The following is a 13,495-nucleotide window of genomic DNA, read 5'->3' on the forward strand; positions in this document are numbered from 1 at the left end:
AGTTCATTGGGCATCTATGATTTGCGTATTTATGTCATTTAGAAGTGTTGGGACATTTTATCCAACAATGTCTTTGAATACTCTTCCTAGAAATTTACCCTTCTTTTCCCCTCCTGGAACACCAATGATTCTTATATTTCTGTGCTTCATATTGTCCATCATATCCCAGAGATCCATTTCAAATTTTCCAATTTTTTTTCTCCATTTGTTCTGATGTGCTTTCACTTTCTAAAACATTTTCTTCCATTTCACTTACTCATTCTTTGAGTTCATCTAATCTGCTGCTCTGTGTTTCCAGGATCTTTTTAATTTTGTCAACATTTTGTTTTATTTCCATAAGCTCATCTATTTTTAAATTTACTATTGCAAATTCTTCTTCATGCTCTTCTAGGGTCTTCTTCATGTCCTTTATATCCTGGGCCATGATCTTCTTGTTTGTGATTATTTGTTTGATTAATTGCTCCAAGTTCTGTGTCTCCTCTGGTTTTTTGATTTGGACATTTGGGTTATCCATATCGTCTGGTTTCTTCTTATGCTTTAAAATTTTCTGTTGTTTTTGACCTCTTGGCATTTTCTTATCCTGATAGGATTCTTTTAGGATATGCAGGCTTATTTGAACAATTATCTGTAATTTGACAGAGCTACAGCTTGGTGGAATGCACTTTCCATGACCTACCAGCAGATGGCTCTCCTGGCCACCTCTTTCCCTCAAGCCAGTTCTCCCCAACTTTGTGCAGCCAGTGGGGGTCCAAACCTTGTAGAGGTCCAATCAGTGCACCAGTTTTCTGTGCACAGTTGGGACTGCTGGCTCTGAGAATGGAGGGTTGTGCCCTGTGCAGTTAGGCAGGGAAGATTGCTTTAAGACCAACTCCCAGCTGTTCCCGGGGTTGCAACAGGAATACTCTGGGGTTGTTGCTTGAGACCAACCCTTCAGCTCAGATTCCCCACAGTCCCTCTCTGCTGTGGCCCCACAAGTCCTTGGGGTTGGTGTAGGGCTCTTTGCACTTCCATGCGGGACCCCACCTCTAAGCTGTGCACTCTGTGGGCCTCCACGGAGGAAAACTGAGCAATGTCACAACTGAGTGGAATCCCCAAGGGGAGCTCTCAGCTGTGGTACTGCAAAGGGGCATCTCCCAGCCTGCTGAAAAGATGGCTGTATGGGGCATGGTAACTTCCCACTTCTGCCGACCTCCACCTGCTGCAGCCTCCCATTCCTGGCTCCAGGACAATTAGCTGTGGGTGTGTGAAAGACTATCTTCCACACCTGAGGCAAGTGCCTGGGGTGTGGAAGGCTTCCCACCACGCTTGACTGTGTGGCTCTCACTGCCGGATTCGCAGTTCTCCTCCGGGTTTTCAAACTAACCCACCTCCAAATGCCGACCCCAGGTTTCTCCCCACCATGGCGCAGCTGCTGTTTCCCCAGCAGCCTCAAACACCCACTCCATTATGAAAGCAGTTTCTTGGTTTCTCCAAGTGCACAATCACTGTGGATGTAGCAGAATTTGTCCAGCCAGTAGAACCTTGGAACCATTATTATGGAGCATTTTCTCTCTTTTAGCTACTGTTTTTCATGGAGAAAAATTTTGCTTTGTCTCTCCTAATCTGCCATATTGGATCCTCCCTGTGCCTTCTTTTTTATTCAATATTTCCAGATTTTATTTTATTATTCTTATTCAGAGAATAAACCTTTGACTTATTTGATCCTTACTGCTGTATCTTTTTTTTCTTATTTTGTTTCATCTCTTTCATTTATTGTTTCCTTATTTCTACTTATGTTGAGTTAATTGTATCATTCTTTCTTTAACATATTTTCTAGGATACTTAGTTAATTTCCCAAATTGTTTTCCTTTATATACATTTCAAGCTATACATTTCTATTTAAGTGCCTCTTTTTCTGCAGCTCACAAGATTGGTATGTAGAATTTTGTTATCATTTAGTTCTAAATATTTTCTTATTTATGATTATGTGTTATTTCAGCATGTGTCTTTACATGTCCAGATATATATGGCTTTTAGCTATCCTCTTGATATTACATATGTGGTACATTTTTGTAAATATACCATGCATCCTTAAAAAGAATGTACATTCTCTAATTATACAGTACAAGTTTCCATATATGTCCATTAGCTCAAGCTAATTTTGTCATTTTCTGCTTTCTGGCATTTCAGAATTCTAAGGTGCCTCTCACCCCATAAGATTCCTAGCCCCGGCTATATACAACTTCTCTGTTATTCAGACAAACCCAAATGTAGGTACTACTGTGGAATGATTTTACATATGTAATTAAGGTTCCAAATTAGCCTTAAAGAAAGGAAATTATCCAGGTAGGCCTGACCTAATCATATGATCTCTTTTAAAAAAGAGAGTTTTCTCTGGCTGGTAGCAAAAGTGGATGTCAGAAAGAATGCTCTGGATGGCATGGAAGAAAGCAAACATCCATGTGTGAACTGCTTATGAGGGCTGTGGAAGGTGGCATTATGTATCCCTTCAAAAGACACATTCTTAATCTTAATTTCCATCGCTGTGTGTGTAAACCCATTTATAAATAGTACCTTTTGAAGGTGTTATTTTTAGTTATTGTGTGGTCCAACTAAATCAGAGGGAGCCTTAATCCATATTATAGGAGTCCTTTATTAGCAGAAAAAAATTAGTATCACTGAGTCATAGAAGACCACACAGGAAGATTCCCAAAGTCAGTGGAAATGAGAAGAGCATGCATAAGGAAAGAGAGCTCACCATGTGGTGGGTGGTAGAGATGCAGGCCAAGGAATCCTAAGGAGTGCAGCAAACTAGCACCAGAATGCTACAAAAATGTTCATAGTGCCGTTATTCACATTTGCCAAAAGATGGAAACAATCCGAGTATCCTTCAACTGATGAATGGGCAAACAAAATGTGGTATATACATACAATGTAATACTACTCAGCAGTAAGAAGGAATTAAATCCTGATACATGTGACACCATGGGTGAAATTTCAAGAAATGTGGAGTGAAATAAGCCAGACATAGAAGGACAAATATTATATGACACCTGTATGAAATAATTAGAATAAGCAGATTCATGGAGTCAGAAATTAGAATACAGGTTACCAGGGACCTGAGGTAGGGTGTGGGTGGGGTGCATAAATACGAGTGTTTTAATGATTAATTGGTGCATTTGTTGGGGTGTTGGAAAAGATTTGGTAACAGATGGTGGTGATTGTAGCACAACATTGTGAATGTAATAACACCACTGAATTATATGTTTGAAAATGGTTAAAAGGGGAAAATTTAGGTTTTAAATTTTTAGCTCATATATATGTAACTAGAATAACATTTTTAAAAAATCCATAGGACTGTACAACACAAACAGTGAAGCCCAATGTAAACTGTGGAATATAGTTGATAGTGTAATTATAATAATATTGTTTCACCAATTGTGGCAAATTTGCCATACTACTGCACCATATAATAATAGGGGAAATTGCATGCCTGGGGGGGTTATATGGGAACTGTGTATTTTCTGCATAATTTTTCTGTAAACCTATAACTTCTCTAATAAACTTTTTTTAAGATAAAAATTGAGAATAAAGAAGATAGCTCAAATTAATGAAATTAGAAATAAAATATGGGCCATCACTACCAACTTTACAGAAATAAAAAAAGATTTTAATGTAATATTATGAACAACTGTTTGCCAACAAATTAGATAACCTAAATGAAATGGGCAGATTCCTAAATAGCCACAAATCTGACATAAGTATCAATAGATACTCTGCATAGACCTATAACAAATAAACAGTTTGAAACAGTAATTTAAAGACTCCCCACAATAAAAGCTCAGGACCATATGTCTTGCCTGGTGAATTCTTCCAAACTTTTAAATAAGAATCTATACCAATCCCTCACAAAGTCTTCCAAAAAATAGAAAGGAACACTTATCACCTCATTCTATGAGGACAGTCTTACCATGATACCAAATGAGACAAGAATATCACAAGAAAGGAAAACTACTTATGAATATATACTTACATCTATATTCATAGATGCATAAATACTCAACAAAATTCAGAAAGATATGAAAAAACATACCCTCTTATCAAGTTGGATTTATTCCCCAGTCCCAGTTGATTTAACATCTGAAACTCAATCAATGGAATATACCATATTACTTGAATAAAATTTATCATTTCAATAGACCCAGAAAAAACCATCCCACAGATCCAACACTGAACAAACTAGGAATAGACAAGAAATTCTCAACCTGATAAAGGGCATCTATAAAAAACCAACAGCTAACATCAAATTTACTTGTGGAAGACTGGATGATTTCCCCTAAAGATCAAGAACAAGACAGTGATGTCCACTGTTGTCACTTGTATTCAACATTGTACTGGAAGATCTAGCCAGGGCAAGTACGTAAGAAAAAGAAATAAATGCATCCAAAATTGGAAAGGGAGAAGTAAAACTATCTCTATTTGCATATGACATGATCTCATATATAGAAAATCCTAAGGAAGCCACTACAAAATACTGGAGCTAATGAATGACTTCAGCAAGTTTGGGATAAAAGATCAATATATAAAAATCCATTGTATTTGTATACAGTTGCAAAGAAGAATCTGAAAATGAAATGAAAGAAAATCTATTTCCAATATCATAAAGAATATAATACTAGTAAATCAATATATCAAAAAGAGTGTCAGAATTGTACAAATAACACTACAAATCTTTGTTCATAGAATTTATAGAAGACTTAATTAAAAGAAATATAGACTATGTTAATGGATTGGAAGATAATATTGTTCAGGTGGCAACACTACCCTATTAGTCTACATATTCAATGCAATACCTGCAAAAATCCCAGTTGGATTGGTTTCCTTTCATAAATTGACAAGGCAAACATAAAATTCATATGGAAATCAAATGTATTAGTTTCGTTGCTGCTGTAAAGATACCTACAAAATATGTGGCTTAACACAGCACAAATTTATTATGCTGCACTTCTGCTGGTCAGAAGCCTGAAAGGGGTAATATGGGGCTAAAATCAAATGTTGTATTCATTCTGGATACTCTAGGGCAGACTCCATTCCTTGCATTTTCTAGCATCTAGAGTTTATCCTCACTCACTGGCTCTTGGATGCATCACTCTGAGTTCTACTTCTGTTGTTACATCTCCTGCTTTGTTACCCTTATAAAACTATAAAACTTTTAGAAGAAAACATAGAAGTAAGTCTTTTTGATCTTGGGTTAAGCAATGATTTCTTAGATATGACACCAAAATCATCATAAATGACAAAAGAAAGATATAGATGAGTTGAATTTTATCAAAATTAAAAACTTGTTCTTCAAGGACACCATCAGAAAAGTGAAAAGACCACCTATTCAATTGGAGAAAATATTTGCAGAGCATATACCTGGTAAGGGTCTAGTATCTATAATATATAAAGAACCCTTACAACTCAATAATAAAAGACAAATAACCCAATTAAAAAGGGGTAAAGGATTGAATAGACTTTTCTGCAAAGAAGATATACAAGCAACCAACAAGCACATGAAAAGATGCTCAACATCATTAGTCATTTGGGAAATGCAAATCAAAGCCACAGTGAGATACCCACTAGGATGGCTATAATAAAAAAGTCAGGAAATAGCAAGGGATGACAAGAATGTGGAGAAATCAGAACTCTCATACATGCTGGCAGGAATGTACATTGGCTCAGCCACTTTGGAAAACAGTTTGACAATTTCTCAAAATATTAAATATATAGTTTTTCATGACCCAAAAATTCCACTCCTAAGTACGTAACCAAAAGAAATGAAAATATATGGCCACATGAAGACTTTTACATGAGTGCTCATAGCAACAATATTCACAATAGCCAGAAAGGAGAAAAAATCCAAATGTCTACCAACTGTTGAATGGATGAACAACTTGTGGTATATCCATACAGTGGAATGCTGTCAATATAAAACGAAGTACTCATACATGCTATAACATGGATGACCTTGGAAATCATTATGCTATATATCCAGACACAAAAAGTCACATATTATTCCATTTATATGAGATACCTAGAATATACAAATCTATAAAAGAAAATGTAAATTATTTATCACCTAGGGCTGGGGAGTTGGGGGAATGGGGGTGACTGCTGGGGGTGCAAGTTTACTTTTTGGGGTGATGAAAATTTTCTAAAATTGCATTTGGTGATGATTGTACAACTCTGTGACTATACATTGAATTGTATGTCATGTCATTTATATTTCAATGAAGCTTATATTAAACAAAGATTAAATGGAGAAAAAAATAAGCCATAGTATATAGCTCCATTGGAATAACTCCAGAGGATAAATAGAGCTACCTAACCTAGTTATGAAGTGCACATTATACTTTTTATTTTCTTATTATTATTGCATTTATTTTTTACATTTGTAGTGGTTCATGCAAGAACTTATTTACATACAAGACTTCAAACAACTGCTTTCAATCAAATTTACCTTCAATATGGCACTATTATAATCCTGATAATGAACTGCCATCACCTCTATCCATTCCCAAACATTTATGTTCAACCTCATTAACAATTCTGTACATATTAGGTAACTGCTACCCCTTATCTAGCTTCTATCTATCTCTATGTACCCTATATTCTACTTTTCTCCATGCATATCTTTATTTTATTACTCATCTAACCATACACTGGATAAAGGGAGTGTCAGTCACTAGGATTTTGCAATCACACAGTCACAAAATAAAAGTTATATAGTTATACAATCTTTATCAAAGATCAAGGCTACTGGGATACAGTTCAACAATTTCAGGTTTTTCCTTCTGGCTGTTCTAATACAGTAGAAACTAATAAGAAATATCTATATAATGATTCATTAGTGATAATCATTTGTTAAATCCTAACTTCTCTGTTACAACTCTGCCTTCTCATTTGATTGCTCTATCAATCTTCAGGGGTATTTGGGCAATGACCATTCTAACTTCTTCATGTTGAAAGTGGGTGTTGACATCATGGGATAGAAGAATGGAACTGGTTGATGTTCTGGGAAACACTGGTACCTCTGGGTTTCAGGGATTATCTGGCATAGAAACAATCTGGAGGCCTTAAGTTTCCAAAAAAGTAAAAGTTAAAAAGTAAAACTTTTCTAGGGTCTTAGATAGAGCCCAGGATATTCTTTAGGGTTTTCAGATATATTGTTGTTTGAAGCTTGTCATACCATGGCAATTTGTAATATCTAGCTGAAGCTTGCCTAAGAGTAACCTCCAGAATGGCCTCTTGACTCTATTTAAATCTAGTCATTGAATAGTTTGAAGTTTGATTTTTAAGTCTCCAGAGTTAGAACAAGTCCAGGACTCTGGTGGAGCTTTTTTCAGTTGTGAGATGTGGGCCCAGAGTTCAACACTGGGAATTTAGTTGCAGTCTCAGAAGTTAGGAGCACTTGGTAGATTCCTGTTAAATGAGGTTCCTGGACTGTCTTTCACTGGTGTCATTTCCAGTGGACCCGCCCTCCTGGTTCCAGATTATGATTAACTTGGTGTCTGTCATGTGGGACAGAAAAGGTGTCCTTTACCTTCTCTGACGATGGGCTGCTGGCATCCAGGGTTCCTCTGTCAGATAACAAGGCACATAGCCGGTGTCTGCTGGTCCTTTCCTCTGGGTTACGTTGCTTTCAGCTTCTGATACCAGTGGCTTTCTCTCTGAGTGTCTGTGGGTTGTCTCTTAGCATCTCCAGGGTGTTTCTCTCTCTGTGTGCTCTCTCCAAATGTCTCTGCCTTTTATCCTCTCATAAAGGACACTAGTAAAGGATTAAGACCCACCTTGAATGGGCTGGGTCACATCTCAATTGAAAAAACCTAATCAAAATGACCTATCATCTACAATAGGTCTGCCCCCACAGGGATGGATTATAAGAACATGGCCTTTTCTGGAGTACATGACAGCTGCAAACCAACATATTGGGTAAGCACAAGCAACTGCATCAAGTTGCAGGCTACAACAGGCAATAGGTTTGGAATTCCCTCTGTGTTCTTGAGTTACCATTCATAGGACTTGGTTATATAACCGGTGCCTCCTATTACTTCCTGTTATCAAGGAGGACAGTTTCAGATCAAGCCCATGTGAATAATTATATTGCCATAAAAATATAATATTCAATAAGAGTTTCCAAATTCTGGAGGGGTCAGGCAGGGAGATAAAGAGGAATGTTTCATGAATAATGGATAGCTTAAGGGAAATAAATAAGGGATCCATTGAACCTTCCAGGGTGGCGGGGGTGGGAGTGTCTTCTCTGAGTAAAACCAACTTGGTCTAAATTGAAAAATACTGAAAACCTTCTGAAATCCTATCGAACATAAAGCCTTATAAATAAAACATTTATGAGAACTGACCAGAAAACTCATCTGCAATGCCAAAGATTTTAGATGTCAAATATTTGAGTACGACAGTTTCAAATAACCAAAACATCCCTGGATAACCTTAAAATCAATGAAATAAGAAAAACTGGTCCTTTTGTCACTTTTCTCATTGTGATAGTTGAGGGAGATGGGCTTTTGTGGCTGAGTAGGCTCCTTCAGCCCAGGAAGGGGTCGGCCATTCTTCCCACCTCATTGGTGAGAGTTACATTGTGCTTTTATTTGAACATGCAGACTCTGATGTTAATATGAAATTATGTTAGGTCTACAAATATAGATGTTGTTAATATTTTGAATTTTCCTCTTAAAAAAGGGGAACAATTCAGAAGAGCCTTATGATGAATTAGGGGTGACAAAACGACTGACTCTAGACGGAGCCCAATGAATAAATATAAACTGAAGAAGTTGATTCATTGTCTAGGAAGTGAATCAAATGTAGATAGCTGAGTAGATCAAATGTCTAGATAATTGTTGGAACTTCCCACTTCTCTTTGGGCCACTCAATATGTTGCAGCCACAATGTGTATTTAGTAGTCTGGGAAACATCAGAGGGAAAAAGGTGTTAGGGGAAGGGAGTATATAGGAATGATAAACCTGAGCAAGGTGTCTATAAATTTCATGAGTCTGATAGAATATCTTTAGCCACAAACTTTATCAAAGTGAGAAAACCTACCAACTTAAAAACCAAACTCCAGTCTTTGTTTAAAACAATTTACTCTGCCTGAGAACAGGGAAAGGGGTCACAAGCAATTCCAACCTCTTTATGTCTGTAATTCCTGAAGACAACTGGATGAATGGCAAGGCAGGTTAAAAAAATGTCATTCATCATCTTTGTTGATATTGGACTTATACAGAGCTTAGAGAGTACCACAGAGGCATTTAGATGCATTTTCTCCAAGAAGAAATTGCATCACTAAGAATTCCAGGCCAAGTATAGAGAATAAGGGGAAATCATGCTTCTTCTGCTGGAGAATTTCAAAAGTAATTTAATTTCTGAGGGAAATCTCACAGTCTGAATTCACAACATCACTTAACATATGCAGTCATCTTGTGCTGCTACTATATCAAGAAGATTGCTTGTGCTAATTGAAAAAGGAGGAAAATATATAGCACTGAATGAAAAGATGGAGTATCTCCCCTTGTTTCTACCATTTGCCTAAGTATCCTGCCTTCTTTTTGTTAAAATTTACTGGTAATGCCAAATGGAGATAATAAAGGTACGCTTTATCATGTTTTGAAATCTGAGAAAATATAATGGAAAATTTTATTTAACTTTATACAAATTCCCTAGTTAGATGAAGAATTGTCTGGGAAATAGTGAACTAGACCAATTATATTTTCAAACATTAATTTAGTTTGGAAAAATGGTATTAAAGAAGAGTACAGACAAAGACTATTTCAACACTGACATCTGAGCTATGTTCTAAGCTAGTCTAGAGCAGCACTGTCTGATAGAACTATAATGTGAGCCTCATATGTAATTTCAAATTTTCTAGTAGCTGCATTAAACAGTAAAAGGAAGTGGGTGAAATTATTTTTACAACAATACATTTTATTTAACCCAATATATCCAGTATTATTTAAAGTATTATTTATCCAGTAAAACAGAAAAAAATATGAGACAAAGTGTTTTGAAGATAGGAGGGGTTGATAGTGGGCAGAGAAGGTTTTCATTGACTGTCTCAAGAAAAGTGGTTAGAGAGAGGAGGAAGTTTAAGAGTAAATGTTTTAAAACTTTGATTAAAGCTAGGCCCTGTACTCTTCATGGTTAATTATTTTTTTTTAAGTTGAAGAACTATTTTAAAACATTTTGTATTTAATCTTTCTTTGTAGGCGAACAACAATGGAATACAAACACAATTATTTGACCATGAAACTGTAACTTGTACCAATTTACTTAGTGCTAATTGGGTTAAAATGTGTTTAGAGATTTTAGATTATTAAAAATTATTATGACAGATGCAGGAGAGTTGGGGCAAGAAGGCAGCATAGAGAGGTGTGGAATTTAGTTATTCCCCTATAGCAACTAATAAATAGCCAAGAACAACTAGTAAATAGTCTGGAACAACTGTTGGGGGACATCTGTGACTGGACACACATCATACACCAGTCTGGAATGGGTGGAACAGCTGAGACCACAGCATAGAACTGTAAGTAAAGCTCCACAAACTGTGGAGCTGACACCCCTCCCCCACAGGCAGAGTTGGAACACTTCCCTATGGGAAAAAGAAGTGATATCTGCTGGGAGCAAGGAAAGGTAGCTCAACCAAGTTCCAATCACAGTTTTAATTAACAAATTTGGATTACTGAATACCAACCAAGAGCAGATAAACCTGAAGCAAGCAGGAAAGAAACCCTGAGGTCTCTCCCAGCAAAGAGGAGGTGAGACTGAGGGAAAATAAACAAATAAATAAAACAGAGGCTTTTAGAGTCAACTGAGCTCACAATACTGGAAAAGGGCTGTGTCCCAAGAAAAGGGGCAAATAGAACTGGGTACCAACTCTGGTTGATCAGTGTAACTGGGGTGGGGGTAGGAGCTGGGGACTGACTTTGAAAAGGGGATTTCTTTCTTTTTTCTTTTTTTTTCACTCTCATTCTAAGTAGCTCATTAGAGAAAGTCTCAGACATTTACAAATGTCAGCACTGACCCAGACAAGGGTGGAGTTAAGATAGTTAGATAAAGGAAGAAGCCAAGTGAAGAAGATAATTCCCTAAAGGGCATATCTTCCTTAAGGAAAGGGGACAGGTCCCAGCTCAAGTGACTGCCTTCCCTCAGAGAATTATACAAAACAGAAACAGTGTAAGCTTGGATTCTGACTCAACCTCAGTCCTGGCAAGGACAGGATCTGCTGAGAATTAAGGGCACCACAACTCTTTACACAAGTGAGGAGCTGTGGGATGACAAGTGCCACCTGCTGGGAAGGATAGGAAAACCCCAGAATCTAGAGGCTTCACAGGAAAGTCTCACAATATGCTGGGTCTCATCCTCAGGGAAACTTGATACTGATTACACCCTCCTCCTGGGACCTGGGTCAATCTGGTCTGGGAAAACCAGGGTAATCAAGGAAACCAGAGGCCTAGACAACAAAAAATTATGATTCACACAAGGAAAAATGAAGATATGGCCCAGTTGAAGGAATAAACTTACACTTGAAGTGAGATGCAGGAGTTGTAAAAACTAGCTAAAGATGTTCAAACAACTCTTCTAAATCAAGTCAACAAGCTGAAGGAAAATGTGGCAAAATGGATGAAGGATATAAAGAAGACAATGGATGACCATAAAGAAGAATTCATAAGCTTGAAAAAAATTGGCAGAACTTATGGGAATGAAAGGCAAAACAGAAGAGATGAAAAACACAATGGAAGCATACAACCACAGATTTGAAGAGGCAGAAGAAAGGATTCCTGAACTAGAGGATAGGACATTGGAAATCCTACACACAAAGGAACAGATAGGGAAAAGAATGGAAAAATGTGAACAGGGTCTCAGGGAATTGAAGGACAACACAAAGTGCATGAATATACGTGTCATGGCTGTCCCAGAAGGAGAAGAGAGGAGAAAGGGGACAGAAAGAATAATGGAGGAAATAATCACTGAAAATTTCCCATCTCTTATGAGAGGTATAAAATTACAGATTGAAGAAGTACAGCATACCCCAAATAAAATCCAAATAGATCTACTCCAAGACAATTAATAGTCAGAGTATTAAATATCAGCAACAAAGAGAATTCTGAAAACAGCAAGCGAAAACAATCCACCACACACAAGGAAAGCTCAATAAGATTATGTGTGGATTTCTCAGTAGAAACTATGGAGGTAAGAAGGCAGTGGTATGATATATTTAAGATACTGAAAGAGAAAAGATACCAACCAAGAATTCTATGTCCAGCAAAACTGTCCTTCAAAAATGAGAGAGAGTTTAAAATATTTTCAGACAAACAGATACTGAGAGAGTTTGTGACCAAGATACCTGCTCTACAAGAAATACTATAGGGAGTACTACAGACAGATAGGAAAATCAAGGAGAGAGAGGTTTGGAGAAGAGTGTTGAAATGAAGACTATTAATAAGGGTAAAAAGAGAGCAAGGAAAAGTAAAATAAAATAAAATATGACATACAAAATCCAAAAGACAATATGGTAGACAGTAGACATTATGTTGATCGATATTAGCCAGAAACAAAGGACAAATACTGTATGTATGTCTCATTAATATGAATTAACATTGATGAATGAATGTTGAGAGTTAAAATTGAGAACAGGTTTTCAGGAGGTAAAAAGAGATTACAGATTGGGCATTAAGTACTGAAGGAGTACAGAAGGTTCAACAGGATTGATTGTATAGATCCAGAAATTGATAGCACATTATTGTGTGATGGTAGCACAATACTGTAAGTACACTGAACAAAGATGACTCTGAGTATGGTTGAAAGAGGAAGGCTAAGGGCATATATGGCACAAGAAGGAAAGATAGAAGATAAAGACTGGGATTGTATAACTTAGCAAAACCTAGAGTGGTCAGTGATGATGATTAAATGTACAAAATAAGAATGTTTTTACATGAGGGAGAACAAATGAATGTCAACATTGCAAGGTGTTAAAAATTGGATGGTATAAGGGAAAATACAATCAATGGAAACAAGAGTCTATAGTAAACAGTGACATTCTAAGATGCTTCCATTAATTGTAACAAAAAGCAATATACCAAAGCTAAATATCTATAAGTGGGGGACATAAGGGAGGGGTATGAGATTCTTGATGGTGTTGTGGTTGGCTGACCTTTTTATTTTATTTTATTTTTATTTTACTTGTATCTTTAATATTTTATTCTTCATGTTTTCCTCCTCTTCCTCTTTCTTTGTGGAAGATGTGGAAATATCCTCATATGTATTGTGATGATGAATGTATAACTATGTGATTATACGGGAATCATGTTTACTTAGAATGAATTGTATGGTATGTGAATAAAACTGTTTAAAAATTAAACAGAGGGATACAAGAAGTGGAGATAATGTGGAGAGAGGTATGTACCTATTCCCTGTTGGTGGGGAAGTAGAATGGTGCCGTCAATCTGGAAGGCAGTGTGGCGGT

Source organism: Choloepus didactylus, chromosome X (assembly GCF_015220235.1).
Source record: "Choloepus didactylus isolate mChoDid1 chromosome X, mChoDid1.pri, whole genome shotgun sequence".
Lineage (NCBI taxonomy): Eukaryota > Metazoa > Chordata > Mammalia > Pilosa > Megalonychidae > Choloepus > Choloepus didactylus.